Here is a 17,576-nt window from a genome sequence, read left to right on the forward strand (position 1 = left end):
TCTTTTAAGTATATTGTGTAATTTATATGATATTAAGCATAACTTATAAATATATTGCTCCTATATAAGCTATAAGGTGTAATATATATAAAATATGGGCAAATTACAAATGCTGACATTCTTATTAAAATAATTGCAACAAAATTACAACTAACACTGACAGTTTTAGGTTTTTTTAATAATATATTTGATAAAAATAATTTTTCTAAAAATTAATATAATTGTAAGCAGTTTTGAAATAGCTAATTTTGAAAATAACAAACTGATTTTAACCCTTCCTCTGAATTTGAAATAAATTGAGTTATGAAATGGCGGGAAATAAAAATTATGGAATTGTTCTGTCATTCTTTAATAAATAGGTGGTGTATCTAATTATATTACGACTTTGCCTGGTATTGATCATTATACTATTAAAAATTAAAAAAAAATTTCAAAGTATTATTTGTACTCATACATTTGCATACTTTTCTGAGAGAAGAAAGAAAGGCAAAAATATAGTATTTGCTTTCTGAAATAACAATCGTTTAATTCCTTTCAAACTGTTCTTTAAATAATCGACTCTAATTCTAAAAAAGTAATTCTGATAACACTTAATTATCATTATCAGTATTTAAGATCTCTATGCTTGCATAATTAAGGTGTCCACAAAAGTATTTTGGCCTTCTTCTAACTTCAGAAGGACAGCAGCTATAATCATAAAAAAGACAATTATTTTAAAGTACTTATGCACCATTTGAAAACCCTTATATCGCAATCTGGAGGCTGATTAAGGAAGTATCGTTTTGTTTTGGAAAAAAAACCGAAGGAAAAGAAAGTTGATTATAAAATTAGGAGGTATGATTAAAAAATTATCCTAAGGACAGTAATGCCAATGACAAAAAACTTAAAAAGCAAATTCGTCTGCTCGAATTCGTTCCATATTCGATTACGAAATATGGTATAAAGTGGGAAATGCAATCTGTAGGTAAACATATGGCCTCAATATAGAGGGCTCTTTTGTATAAAACCCAAAAATAAGGTAGTACTTGATGGACGTTTTTGTAACATTCTAGCAACAAATAGCCGGATATTAAATTTCGTAGTAATACTTGATGTGACTATGCATGATTTTCTCAATGGAGAAATCTGTATGATCTTACTAGCAGCACCAAAGATCATAAACAAGTATTCCTGATGTCACCTGATATAATAAGATGTGTGCATCATGAAATTCAAACAAAAGTCTTAATTCGTATTGTAACTTCAAAGTGCTCTTCAGCACTTTGAATTCCAAAAAAAGGGGCATCTTGAGATGGCTGTTTTCCCATTTTCGTCACGTTTTATGGTGTAAGAGTGTTGGAAATCGTGAACAAATAAATATGCTTTTTAAACGTTTTGTTATCAATTTCAATGTCTGCAAGGTGGCTTTTTGAAAATGCTCTACAACATTAACTTTTTTTCTATGTCTTACCTTAACGGAAATGAATGGTTTTACTCTGTAATTTGTCTCTAAGTACCGGTGTAAGCTATCTCAACATATAGTGTATAGCAACCTAAATGTCATTACTTTTTATTGTGATTGGAAATGTTCTGAAATTAAAATGGTAATAAAACAGGTTAGTGGTACCTTATAGAAACCAAGCATAAAAGCAATGCGATGCGATTTATACGAAAACAAATTTTTATGCAATGGAAAAAGTGGCATTTAAATTTCAAACACATTATTTTTTTTTTCAAAATAAATATAAATATATCATTTGTCTGCATAAAATATTTTTTTTAATTTGTTGCAAAATATATAGAAATTCTAGTAATTAATAATACAAGAAAATTACAGTAATTAGTTTAAAAATAATTCAGAGTGATGAACACGGATCAGCAGAAAACTGAAATCTTATCGCAAATCAAAACTTTTAAAGAAATGTTGCGTTATTCTAGCATTTTTATATAATAAAATTATGATTTTCTAACTGCACTATTTTAAACGAGAAAGTAACCAAAATAATCCCTTCTTTCCCAAATAATAAAAGAAGCTATTAAGATCTTAAGACTAAGATATCCGTTAAAGATCAATAGAGAGTTACAAGGGAAACCCAATTAGATAGCAAAAAGTTGACATCCAGTGACAAAGTAATGGAGGGTGGCAAGGTAATAGACAGCGACAGAGTAATAGGGCGTATCAGAGTAATAGAGGGAAACAAAGTAATAAGGCGTAAAAAGTAATTGGCAGTTACTGGAAAGACCGTTACCAAAGATTGAGCAGATAACTTGTTCTGTTTGATGCTTGTAGAAAAGTTATGGATCTATTTTGAATACAGAAATTACAATTGAACGTTTCTTTATTTCCAAACATAATTTTATTATATTTACTCGTCATAAATAAAATTTTATACCAAATTTGATGATTATACACAAAAAGATATCATGATCATTGGAAATGAAAATTTAAGAATTTTTTTAATTGTTTCAATGAAAGAATGCTTCTGTGAGATGTTATGTGAGTTATAAGACTATTTAAAGCCTATTTGGGAATTGTATGTAATTTAGAATTGATGATATCAGCAAAATAATTAATTGATAATAAATTGAAAAGAATAATTTTTCATAGTTAAAATGACCTATTATCAAGCCTATTAATAAAGCAGACTTATGAAATGATTTATTATGATTTTCTTTTGCTATATAGCTGATATCGTATAATCATGATATTTGGATTAAATGCAAAAGTTTATTATATTTTATCATCTATATATTTTTAATCACAAAATTGTCATAAATATGACTTCAATATATCTTAATTTGGAAATTCGCAATACGTATAAACAATACAATCAATATTTACTAAATGTATAAATGCACAGGAATAAGAATCTTTTAGCGCAAGAAAAATATAAAAGCTCAGATTGATGAGCACTTTAGCTTAGGCTTGGTTTGCATTACATATTCCAAAACGAAAATTCTAAAATCGGCTCTGAAGTTTCGTTTTCAGATCAGTCAATGTGTCCTGTTTCAATGTATGCAAATCTATAAAACTCATCGAAAAAATAGCCTTATAACATATCGATGTATTTCTTTACTGCTTTTCCTTTTCCTGTTTCTTACACTTGTTACCCATCATTCCATTTCCGTTCATAAAATATTAAGGCTACTTGGGATAAGAGTTTTATTATCCTAACAGCAAGCAAATACAATCAAATTGCTGGAAATAATTTATAGTTTGACATCATAATTCAACTTTTTAAATAAAAATATGTTTTTTTCCTATAATATCAAAATGAATTGTAGACATTAACGCAGTAGAATAGTTTGTTTTTTTTTAATTTATTGAATAACTTAACGAAAGTATCTAATTATGTGTGTGACACTGTACATCCAAGTAGTCTTATTTTGTTAATCATTATACGAATTCCAAAAACAAATTCCTTTACTTCACAAATGATCATGTTTTTTTTTTTTTTTTTTTTTTTTTTTTTTTTTACTAAAACGATACATACATTATGAAAAATATAGCATTTATCTTGAATTGCATTTTAATTCCAATTCATAATATATATATATATGTTGTGTAAATTTACAAAATTTTGTTTTATATTTATTTTTAAAGTGTAAAGTCGTAAACGGTATATTTTAAACCTTTAGAACATTATTCCTTTTTTTCTACTTTTTTCCTATCATTTTCTTGATCAAATTATTCAACCTAGACAAATACTCATATTACTAAAATATGGCATACAAACATCAGATTCCATTTATTAAATAGAATATATTGCAAAGGAATGTGAATATCAGCTTAACATTCCTTAATCATTTTACAATAACTCAACGGATTTAAAATCCTCTGAATATGAATCTGCAAAAGTTGAAGTTGCTTTAATCTAACTGTGAAAAAAAACCATATCAAATGAACAAGCTGAAATTGTTTATTTACTTTAAAGAACTTTGTACTTCTATTCGGTTAAAGAAAATATATTATTTCATTTATTCTTTCACTTTCGAAACTGGAAATTAAAAAAAAAATAATTGCGATGAAATCAGCCAACACTAAGACGGTATTATTATAAGCTAAAATATTATATTCTAGAAATAGAATTCATAATAAAATAAGAACTAAAAAATTACGCAATAGAACCAATATTGACTTGTCTAATTACAATGTTGAAATTAAAAAAATAACGACTTCATATTGCAGATCGTAGAGATTCACTTAATAAATATTTCTACACAATTAATAATAAAATATGCTCTGGATGCGAAACTCAATTGCTTATTCAATTTCATTATGTATTTTATACTTGGTCTTAGAGACCGTGTATTTCGAACACATTTTCATATAATTTATAATAAAATATGCCTCGAATTTGAAACACAAGTCCTTATTCCCATTCCTTAAAATGATGTACATAATTTAATTTTTCCGCATATTCACGACATCCTATTTATGAACTAATAAATAAATTATATTCGATAAAATCATGTTCTCATTATTTTCAAAGTAGTTTGCTGTTTTCCATATTTTTATGAAATTATATGCATAAACATAGATAAACTTAATTGTCTCAAAGGAATTATTAAGAACTTCTTCTCCAAAATAATCAGAGGGAATGGTCTTTCCGAAAATTTTTCGCATACTCTCCTATAAATGCGTTTTCCACCCCCTCCCTCTCCTTTTACATGAAATTGAGGACATTTCGAAAATCCCAGAAAGCCAATTTTCTTATCAGAGTCTCATACATGGGATCAGAAACTTGGAGATTCGTCAGAATCTTGAATCTAATTCTTTTCTACAATTGTAACATATCCGTTTTTTAAACTTTTTATAGAAGAAAGTATTAAAAAAAAGCTATGCAACATGTGTTATGTGCTTCAATATATGATGAACCGTTTTTCTTATGTGAACGTGGTCTGTAAGATGGAAGAGTAATTTTGTGAACATATTAATGTATTTCAAATAGGATAAACAATATAATTTTGTAAACTTGCCATAAAGATGTGATTGGAAGCCAGTTCAAAGAACTGATTTTTGGTAACCGGTATTACGCATCGGAAGCTTTAACATTAGAAAATATTAGTTGTCGGAAATGTATGTCATTGGATCAAACAGTGACATGAATGATATATTTAACCTCTCCTTTTCTAGAGTTCACTCATAGATTTGATTGTATTCAATGAATAAAGCTATGCCAAAATAATTATTTCGCAGCTAAACATATTTTCATATTGGCCACATCCATTCTCCAAAAAAAAAAGAAAGAGGGAAAAAAATTACATTTCATATTCAGCTTAATGCTACTTCTTTGGCATTTTATTGGATATTTTTCCAAATATAGTACAATTTATTCAAGAAGACTAATACTTAAATATCTGTTAAGGGGAAAACGAAATAAAAATGTTCATGCAAAATACAGCGTGATTGAAAATTAAACGAAGGCTGACAATAAATGAAGTATTAACAAAGAATATTCAAAGTAATGCTCAGTCGTGACTGTCTAAGATAGTAATTTAAATTAAAATGCTGTCTCATGATATCGCACCATTTTCATATTGAAAGGAATAATAAAACAATATAATCTCAGATCCAATTCTCATAAATGGTCAACATGGAGTTGCAATCCAAGTTTAATGCAAGATAATATGAATAAAACGTAAATGAAAACAGAAGAGCTTTTGCATAATGAAGATCATCTCTTATGAAGAAATTTCAGGAAATGTCGAAATTGAATGGAGATAAGTTTTTTTCTAAACCATTCGCCATTGAGTGTATGTGTTCGAATGTAGAATAATAATAAAAACTTGAATAATATTTACTTAAAACTTAGTTAAATAACTTTCAACAGAAAAAAAGATTCCGTGAAGAATCTTTGTTAATGAATTCTTCCATAATTTTGATATTTTTATCCATAAATGATAGAAATCAAAGGGGAAAAAACTAAGATTGATGTCAATTTAAAAAAAAATATATAGCCTTATAAATCCAATAGAAAGCGCAATGAATCTAATATAAAACGCTTTAATATTTACAAAAGCACGTTTTTATGCACACGAGAATATTCTCATGTAAATAAAAATTGTTTCTAAAGATATAGGAATCACAGAAGGAATTATCCTGCCAAATTTGTTGGATATAATTCAATGGTATTTTGCAAATGAAACTAAATAGTAAGTATGGTGAAATAAAGTGGAAAGTTTACTTTAGTTTCAAAAGAATAACGTTACAATTCCAATCAAATTCTTCACATTAAAACTCTTTAAGACTATTACTTTTTACAGAAAGGAAAATTTTAAATAGCAATTCATAATTTCACAGTCTTTTATCGTCTTATATTCGAAATCGTGGGAAGTTTATCTGCTAAAAGCAAAAGGTTTAATCTGACAGGGTTGTTTACAAAAGAATTGAAATGAAATCTAAGCTAATGCGAAAAATAAAGTGAGGATAGAGATATCGTCTCTGGATGGAAAAATCTCTCTAAAAAGTACTATTTATGGCGAATGCAATATCTTGCTACATTTTAAATATATCCTATTTTTAGCAAAAATATCTTCAATAAAGTTATTTTTTGTTTAATATGATATGATAGCACACATACCTTTAATTTCTGGATTCAAGCCAATTGTTTTTTTGTGTTGCTTCTCTCTTTAGTAAAATGAGAATTTACTTACCACAGAGTTTTTATCGAGATTAAAAACCATACAGAATTGAAGTAATCTGCAGGTTATCATCTTTATTTGAAGTTAAATAAATTCACTGTTATTATGAAGCCATCTGGTTGTATGCTTATAATGCACTGTTTGTAGTAAAATAGCTTGCCGAAAAAAGTAGCTTCCAGAAAATATGTCAGAACTGGTCTGTTTTGCATTTTTGGTAATATTCAAGTTTTCAAGTTTTCTATTTGATTATGTATTTCATAGTTAATGAAATTATGTTTAAAATGCTTGTTCTAGTATACTTGAACAATTTTTTAAATGAATAAATACAGTTTTTTTAAATACTCCATATATTTGAATTTTTATTCATTTCAAACTAATTCTGAAAGTTTGACTAACATCCGAATCCAATAAATGGGAGAAAATTCGGTAATGCTTTGACAGCTGAATTCTAAAGATGTTAACTAAATAATTATTTTGTGCATTATCCGGGTAATCCTTTTACTAAATGAAATACCTTCAATTTTTAAGTACTTATGATAGCAGAAAACATTTCCATTGAAAAAATTTTATAACACTAAATTTGAAAAATGAAATGCAGTTTAATGAAGTCATTCATCTCCAAACAAATCAATTTCGCAATTTATTAAATATTATTAATCCTGAAACTTGCATAATTATTGTAATTAAATTTCTAAATAATTTTCAAATCATTTCTTTTTTGATAGAATTTATAAAACGCTAAATATTTCTTATTTTATTTTATATTAAAGACTGCTAATGTTGCTGTATATTAACGACTGACCAAAAATAATGGTCAGTTTACTTCTCCACGTAATACTTCTCAAAAAATGTCTAATGTTGAATTAAATTCTAAAATCTTGACGTAATACTCAAATTGTAGTTTTAAAGGAACTCTCAGTTACTACAATACATTTGGATTATATCAATTTACTCTTGGAATTCTAATTTAGTGATATTAATTTTCAATAAATTAGAATTAAATTTCCTATTGTAAAATATATGAAAAAAATAATCTCAGTAAAAACTATCTAGAAAAATATACAGAATAAATAAAAAATAAGAACTGATTAAATATGAATAAAGGTGGAAACGAAATAAAAGTCGATTGGCTTTTCTTCTTTTAATCCTTTGTTAACCTTTTTACTGTATCATTTCGTTCTATAAAGAGTTAATATTAGACAGCAACGAACTGTTAATAATCTTATGCTTACGGTATTTAAAGCAGTTTTTATTAGTTAGGACTGTAATATTTTTCGATAAAAGACCATTATGTAATGAGAAAAAAAATTTTAAAATATACTTTTCTCGTATTGCTTTACAGAATTTTCTTTGGATAAAAAGTCTTATCTTTTCATAAATTTTATAAATTAATATTACCACATAATATTATTATCGTTGTGACACTAATTTGAAGGTAAACTTACCAATGCAACGTAAAAGGATTTTTTTTAAACTTACTAACTAAAACATCCTTTATTTTATAATTAGTACTTCGTGCTACCTGTTTAGAAAAGACTTCAAGATGCATTAATGGCTCCTCTTTTTCCTGGTCTTTGTTCATACGGTTAAGAGTTTGATCGCATAATTCATAGACACACATTTTTCTTGAAATTAGTTAACTCTGTTGAGGTCTTGATCTGTTCGAAATGATATGATGTAAAAAAATTTTCATGTAATATGGTTAGCAAAGCTCAAAATTCTAAATTATAAAAATTTGGCCATCACTGGCCATAGCCGATGCATTAAACACGAAGTTTATCAGTCATGTTTCTTTGACATGTGTAATTGTCGAGACATAAAAAATGTTCTGTGGGGAAAGGCAACGACCAGCATTAATAGGAGAAATATATTTATTAAGATTAAAGAACAAAGGACAAAACATTACTAACATTGAACACATAAAGATATAGGAGCGTGAGCTGTACGTTTTACAGTCTCACTGCCCACCTCTCGTCTGCCCATAATGGCGGGAAAGCATCACGTGATTAATGACGCAACATGGCCAACAAGCCGCCATACAGGATACGAGATCTGTCAGCAGTTCCCACAGTTCAAACATTTACTAAGTCCATTTATTTCGAAGTATTCATGTTTTTTAACATAATTCAGAAACTTTTCCAACTATACATAAATGTTAATTTTATATTGTGACAACTGACAACCTTTTGTATTATAACTGTATCTGCTTAAAAATAATAAAAAACTAATTACATTGTGTAAAAATTGCAAATAATTTTTATTAAAAAAATGGAAATCACATACCAGATTTTTCTCCGTGGCAAGAATATGTATTTTAGAGCAAAAGATTAAAGCAATTAGCTCTACAAGATTTTGTTTATGCAATCATTTTCGTAGGCATTAATTTAGGACATTATTCTCTAGTAGTTGTTTTATAAAGATGTGCATGTTATAATTACCAAAAGAGAACATTGTATCAAAACAATAAATTTTTATATTAAAATGAAAAGACAAGATTATTATTAATTATTTTGGATAGGAATAATCCAAAATAAAATAAGTAGATTGGCGTTATCAGAAATTAAATGGAATACAGAGTAATTTCCTTTTATAGGATGCAGTTTTACAAGAATGCAAGCAATAAATAAAACGAGAAAGTATATTTTGATTCTTTAATAATAGCACTAAAGATGTTTTTATGAGTTAAGTACAAAAATAAATGTGGAAACATCTCAAATAACAAGGTTTAGAATAGTATTGGCATAAAATTCATTGTTTCGTGTTACAAGAATAATAGATTCTAAGGACGGCTTTAACGTTAAAGCTTCTTACAAGTTCTTGAGGAGATTTAATCTAAGTTGTAATTAAATATTTTCCCTTTCGTATTTACAATTTTATGTCTTTCACTTATAAAGCTACGAACAGAGGAAGCTAAATTTAAACGTATTTAATGAAAAAGTGAGTGCACACACGAAATTGTTCTTTAGACGAAGGTCAAGAAGGTCATTGTTATTTACATGAGTAAATCATAAGCTTAGCAAGTAGTTATCGACATTTTTTAATTTAATAATATTTAATTTATTGGGACTTTAAACTGGTTAAACGCTATTTTTTTTTTTTTTTTTTTGTATTTTGTGAGGACATATTGGATCGTGAATCAGTTTGGGGTCTATTCATTTTGAAAAGAAAATTTCAAGTGACACCATAGAGAAAATAAATTATACTTGTTATATGCATATGAATGGGTACATATTATTCTTATATTACATTATGGCAAAGTTATTAAAGTAATAGGAAAAAGTAAAAATTCAAATCGGAAGAACCATATATATGGATATTAAATTTTTTTAATTCACTTATTTTCAAAGCAGTAAATCTTTATAATATATTTAAATTTTTGAAAATTTCATTTTTACAAGAAAATAGATGCTCTTTTTTCTTTTGCTGGGTCCATAGATTGGAAAAATAATGCAGAATATCTTTTATTCTATTTTAAAATTATTCTTTGATATTCAAGTTACTTTTTTCTTTATATTAGACACGAAAAGAGAAGAACAAAATACAGATAAATCAGTCTGTCTAATTAATTTACATTTTTTGTAGTACATAACTTATTGAAGATTCCTGTCAAATAAAAATCAATTAATTATTAAGAAAAGCACGTTGTTTGTATAAAATTGTTTAAAATTTTCGATAGTGTACTTTTTTTATGAGCACTTTTTTTCAAAAAATGGAAGACAATTCGGAGTCTCCGTATTCCTATAAAGGCTTCAGTTCAATGATTCTATATTGATTGTATGATAAAAGTAGACTAAACAGGAAACTAGATGGATGATTTCTCATTAACTTCATATTTTCTCTTAAACTGGTCAAAGAAGCAGAAATACTAATTGCATGATTTGATGATATCCAGATTACAAAATTGTTGTCATAAGTTGCTATAAATATCGAAAAACTGTTTGAATTTTGAGCTTAAGAGTGTAAGAAAGTCGATATGTTGGCACTGTGAGTTCTAAAGCACGTATTTTCATGAACAGATTTTCGGTGAAATTCTCAAATTTCCAATATATCAAATGCCCTTCTTTTTTATTTGTCATTGAAGTTCAAAGATCATGCTTCATTTAGTTCTTTGAAACTATTCTTATCTATACATCTTTTATATTCTTTTAACTATACTTTTCTAATATATTAATTTTTTGCATTTTCTTCGAGTTCACTACACTTTTAACTTAAGAAAAGTTATTTCTTTTCTTATTTTTCAGTCTTTAATATTTATTCATTCAGAGATCCAATTAATTTTGTAAGCGATTAGATTTAATTATGATATTATTCAACATTGGCCTACACAATATAGGTGGAATTTTCATTGTGCAAGAACATTTATAAATTAATCATAATAATTATCATACATATCTCTATTATTAAAACCGAACTTTTAGGATTTTTTCACCATTTTTTTGCAGCCATTTGGTCTTGAATTTAAGGATTTTTTTTCAAATTTAAATTACCATTTTCGTTTTTACACCAAGACGTTTTAGCTGAATGTTCTATGTTTTTTTCTGAAAAATTTAAAGAATGTTTTCTTTTAGATTTCATATACTTTAAATGTCAGAAATAGTGTTTGTTTAGAAAAAATAGTTTATTTAGAAAATGACTTTTAATATTCAACAAATAATTTATGTGCTCCTAAAGAATAATATGCATTATAAAGCGTGGTAATATACTAGCAAGTTTTTCTACTCAGAACGGCCGAAATCTTTTAGCTGATAAAATTTGATAATTTGCGGATTGCACAAATTTTCAGCTTATAAACAAATAGTTCAACTTTGATAATAAAATGCATAAATATAAAATACACATAGAAAAAGTACCAATTCAAATAAATACACGTGAAAAAAAAGACTGTTTAACATTAATTAATGATCGTTATGAAACCCACAAACACTCTCTTAAAGCTTGTTTTCAATATACTTTTCATTTCATTATGGTCTAAAACTCAAGCTATTGCCTTTTGCTTGTTGGATTGTTTTTATCAAAATGCTATTTTCACACAAATAAATGCAAACTTAGAAGGAATTACAGACTAATTCAGTTTTAAATCAATTACTGGAAAGGAACTCTGAAAAATGGCAATAAAATTCGAAGAGACAGGATAGTTAGGTGTTCATATTGAAGCAGCAATAAAACCTGGTTCTAAAGAGACAACAGAGAAAATTGCTATTTTAGTAGAGAAAGACAGAACAATAAATTCTCAGACTACCATCAATGTCATAAAAATTTTCCATGATTGTAGGACAATTTTACAGCAGTGTGGATTTTCATAGCATATCCGCTCTCTAGTGGCCATAATGTGAATTTGACGAATATTTTTTTCCGCTACTAACTCATATCCAAAGTCTCAATGTTTTAAAGGAATAGTTAAAACAATTCTGAATAAATAAACTTTTATTATGGACAGCTTGTCTAATTAAATATGGAAAATTTTGATCACAGTATAATTCCAATCCATCCTAATAATATAAATACACATCTTTAAATTATTTTCTAATTATTAGATTTTTACATTTCTATTAGAAATTGCAAACTTATCAATCACAAACGATACAATTAATATACTAAAAATAAACTAGTTAAGTTTAATTTGAAAAGCCTTTGAAAATTTCAGCTTTATGGTATGGAATAAAACTTCATGATCTTTAACGATTTTAAAAGATTTCAAATAAATAAGTTGTGGCAATTTAATTGGAAAAGTAAATAGTCAAGATTTCGGTTGTGTTATTTCAGCTGAGTCATCAAGATCTGGCGATGATACATTCTTACTTAAAGAATGCAAAATGTTCCAAATTGAATGATTTCAAAACACATGCGTCAAAAATTTTTATTTAAATCCTCATATTTCCTAAAATCGAAATTTCGAGGGACAATACAAAATGGAAAATTTGAAGATGAAAAGAAAAACTCGTTTAAATAAAATTGAATATCATTTTAAATCTCAAGATTCATTTCGATTCCTTCTTATTTTAGGCAGTTCTACCATTTCTAATTCCATTTCATATTTATAATCCGTTCTATAAAGATTGTGGTAAACGATTATTTTTTTTTCTTCATTTCATTCTCTTCGCTTTTGAAAAGCGGCATAAATTAAAGTTGGTATTGGATAACGGACTGGAAGATATTGGTATTTGTAGATTCCAATCATATACGAGAAAAATAAAGGGTTTTGACGTTCCCCGAAAATAACTGAAAATGTAAACGAAACAAGCAAAACTCATTTTCTCCAACTCTGAATAATTTAAAGCAAGCTACGGATGTGACATTTGAAATTTAAGGCTTCTGTCTTTGAAATGAAATGGTGAATGTCAATAAAATATATCAGTCTGCTAAATTAGTAAGAAAATAAATATGCGGATTTTCTTAAAACACTTTTTTGGCTCTCACTCAAGTAAGGCAAAAATTTATAAATGTTTTTTGCCCGATGCTATAAATTTTTAAATGTTATGTTTCAAATAAATTGATAAAATGTTTGTCAAGGAGTTGCTGTTATTGAATTCATCCATTGCTTATTTAATTTTATATATTAATTAATTTTTAAAAATAAAATATTTCAGTTGGACTTTTTAAACTTGCACTTTTATTCTTAAAAACTGTGAAATTTGAATTAAAAAAATGCATATCGAACATTATAAATATAAAAAAATATCGAAAAATATAAATACAAAACAATATTGAACAACATAAATATAAAACAAAATCGAACAATATCTAGCAGTATAAATATAAAACAATATCGAGCAACTAAAATATAAAACAATATTGAACAATATAAATATAAAAAAATAGCAAACAATGTAAATATAAATATAAACGAAAGAATTTTATGCATATTAAGAAAACGGATTTTTCTGTACATTTTATTTGTCCATAAAACGTAAAATAATGCGGGATCTGAGAACCGACATGTTGCTTTCTTCATCATATCAAAGCTGTTCAAAACTACATAGTCTGGTAGAAACTAATTTTATGAAAATCCATTAATGAAAATTTAACTATTTTAACTAAACTTTTCCTTTCAAAAGATAAACCATTAATTGTTTTTTGTTTTTTTAATTTTTAGATTACTTTTTAACGCAGTTCGATATAAAATATTCAAACAATTCAAGGATTATGGATTCAAAAGGTTTTAAAAAATAAGTTTGAATTAGAGTAATCATGTTTGTATTTAATTAACAAATAAATTAGAAATAATTATTTTTGTGTTGATATAAATTAAGATTTACAATCTTTATTTATATTAACAAATATTCTTTTACAATCTTTAATGAAATCTTATCACTGCTATTCACATGGCTTACCTCGGCTGTCTGTATAATTCCCAAATGCAACATAAATCTCTTTTATTTTTAACTAAAATTGTTAAACATATATCAGAAAGTTATTTAGCACATTGCAAATTTATAAGGAAAGATAATATCATTTATTTATTTCATTCACATTTTTTAAATTGTTACTTTGTCTACAGCATTTATTTACAAATTGTTACATGGTCTAAAATATTTAATTACTCACAAATAGTTACTTTGTCTAGGATTTCCATTTTTAACGTGCATTACTTTATCTTTTTGAAGCTGAAGAGATTCACTGCATGTATCAATACAGATTAAATTAATACACAAACTTTAATTTATATCCCAGTTTTATGAATTAACTTTATTCGCTGTGTTGGCTATAACATCACACTAACAATAAATGAAATATCACACAAACTATGAGAAAACAATTACAACAGAGAAAGACTCAGTTGTATCATTCTGTCTCCGAAAACAAATATTTCAGTTTCTAATAAAATAATCAAGCCTTTACAGTTCGATTTAAAACGATGCGGCATAATAGGAAATTGATTTCCGTTTCTGAGGAGTAAATGTTTCTGGCTTTACAATAATTTTCCACATTTGAAAGTTTGCAAATTAATTTTAAAGTGTAATGATGATTTTGCTGTATTAAAGCAATATTTATTTCACAAAAAGTATTGAATCTTCTTTTGTTCTGTTAAATATCTTGTCTTACTGATATATGTTTATGAATTTAAATGCTGATTGCTAATACATGTAAGCAGGGTATTATAATTAGGCTTTTTAAAAATCCTATTGAATATTCCATCATATTTTACACCAAAGTTTTTTTTCTCTTATATCAACTTTATTGTTAAATAAGCCATGTTTCATTGAGATAATAATCTGAAGAAAATGAATTTTAAATTAAAAACTGCAATGCAACGTAAATTTATGAGATTTAATAACATTTTACAAAATGTGCAATGTTCTATATATATCTTAATTTCTAAATGGCCTAATTAGATTCATTTTCTTTTACTCACGCACTTAATCGCTTTTGATTAATAAGCCTCTAATATTCGATTATCTTCATGAACTAAATTCTAGGATACATGATATAGTGCGCGTACTTACATAAATCCGATAATAATCATGCATACATATCATACATAAATCCAATAATAATCATGCACACATATCACACATAAATCCGATAATAATCATGTATACATATCACACATAAATCCGATAATAATCATGCATACATATCACACATAAATTCGATAATAATCATGCATACATATCACACATAAATCCGATAATAATTGAACGTACAATGCTATACTATGTAAAATACTATATAATATTTTAAATTTCTAAATAGTCATAACTCATCGATAATAATTGAACGTACAATGCTATACTATGTAAAATACTATATAATATTTTAAATTTCTAAATAGTCATAACTCATCGATAATAAGGGAACATAAGTACACACTATTGTAAAGAACTTTCTATTTTTAAATTTGCTCATGGCTGATACAGTTATTCCGGCCGACATTCATAGATGAAAGAATTTAATCTCTACTGTCATGTTAGTAAAGATTGCAGCATGATAGTACGGGTACTCTAGAACAGAACCAGTACGGGTTGTTAGTGCAGAAGTTTTTATATCATATGAATTATTTACGTTACAAATACTTATATATTTTACTCATAAACGAACGAATATATACAAAAAAATGTTCCGATAATTATTTTGTTCAATATAGTTTAACATAATTCGCTCACATAATGGTTCACTTTAAGCTTGGTTTAAGATCAGAGCTGCCTCTAATTTGTTCCGATTATAGAACAAAAATAAATTATGCAAAATTAAATCATTTTTTAGGGAATTGTTTTTTTTTTAATATTTTTATTAATGACCTACAGGCTTAATTCAAAAACACCTTTATCAAATAATAAATTGATAATTAATTACAAAACAATCTTATTCATTTTTATGAAAGGATATTCTCTTACTAAATTAGTTGATGGCCGAGAGAATTATTCCAGCTGACTTTCTTAGATGAAAGAATTTATTCCTAGTGCCATGTCAGTAAGGATTGCAAAAGGAAAAATGAAATTTTATCGGAAATATTCTGTCCCATTTTTCTAACTTTTTCACCACCTTTCCATGGCACCTTAACGGCCCATAACGACCTTTTATCGAAGAGCTAGGGGAGTTTTTGGACTTAATTACCTTAATTATGTGTCGACAGGAGAAATTATCGGAGACCACATCAAGTACAGTCCCACTCTGTCAACGATTCTTTTTTCCGATGAATCTATTTTAACGCTTCTTTTCCATACTTGAAGCTTTTTTTTTGTGTTTCATCTTTGTGTCTTTTTTTTTTCAGTTTATGTAACTTTTTTTAGCTTTTTGTTACGTTACATTCTGAAAGAAATCCAATAGATTACGGCCGATAAGCTACCGGGCTTACTCATTGTGTTTTCATGAGACCATGCGATGTAAAAAATATATTCCTGTCGAATTCGTGTATCGCTCAAGAGAAACGAAATGGCCTCTCCAAGAAATCAAAAGAGGGAGTCATTTATAAAGAAAAAGTCATTCAGCATACTTTTTGTGTGTATCGAACTTTTGTTCTTTAAAACACAAAGCTCCAGGTCCACTTTACTATGAAAGAACATGATAAGGGAGGGTAGGTTTTTATATCATAAAATGTTTGAAAAATATATCGAGTATATAAAAAGGCGAAATTGGCATAATTTAACATTAATTAGAGGCCATTTTATCAGCAAAATGAAACATACTCATATCTACTCATAAATGTATTAGAGAATAAATTTATTTCCTGTTGTTTTATATATATATATAATTTTTATCAGGAATAAATTTATGTCATGGCTTAAAATATTTTGTATTCGTGTGAGTGCAAAAAATTTTACAATGTGTTAGTATGAGAATATGTAATAAATTCGTGTTTGGTTATAGCCGATTTTTTATTATTTCAATGACTTTTTATGTTTGCATTTACGTCATATTTTATGATACAAACTTTTGCAATAAATGTATTTAAAGTTTTTTTGTTGTTGTTGTTAATATTAAAAATGAAATGCATTCATTGTAAATATCTTTCAGTATTCGCAAATGTCTGTATCTTACACCGAAATTCATACATTTAAATAGCATAACTATTTCCTAGAATAGCTTTGAAGAATACTTTTTATTTCGTATACAAATTCTCTGAGAATTCTTGGAAAAAAAGGTCAGATACATAATATTATTTTTTATTATAATTCGATCTTGGATGTAATCATTTTTTTTTTTTTGCCAAAACTAAATTTTTAAATATAAATTCCATATGAATATTATCATCAGTCTTTGAAATTTTACGAATGAATTTTTAAATGTGAAGCATTTTTTTTTCCTAAATAACTGACATTCCATAATAACTTCTCTTGAAAAATACGAGAAATGAAGTCATTTGCAGTATCAAGTAATATAAAATAAAATTATAAAGGTGAACTTTATAGAATTTTATACTAACTACTAATTTTAAAAGTGAATTAAATTCAAAATTAACTTTAAAAAATTGACTGTCGTAAACTTTATAATTTTTAACATTTTTGTTTGGC

General features: G+C 26.6%; 1 protein-coding gene across 2 annotated transcripts in view; it reads left to right on the top strand.

The window, feature by feature from the left end:
* The window catches only part of LOC129965271 (lachesin-like), a 389,830-nt gene that overhangs the window by 331,432 nt on the left and 40,822 nt on the right, over nt 1–17,576 (top strand). The gene's annotated exons all lie outside the window — the stretch shown is intronic.

Source organism: Argiope bruennichi, chromosome 1 (genome assembly GCF_947563725.1).
Source record: "Argiope bruennichi chromosome 1, qqArgBrue1.1, whole genome shotgun sequence".
NCBI classification, from domain to species: Eukaryota; Metazoa; Arthropoda; class Arachnida; order Araneae; family Araneidae; genus Argiope; species Argiope bruennichi.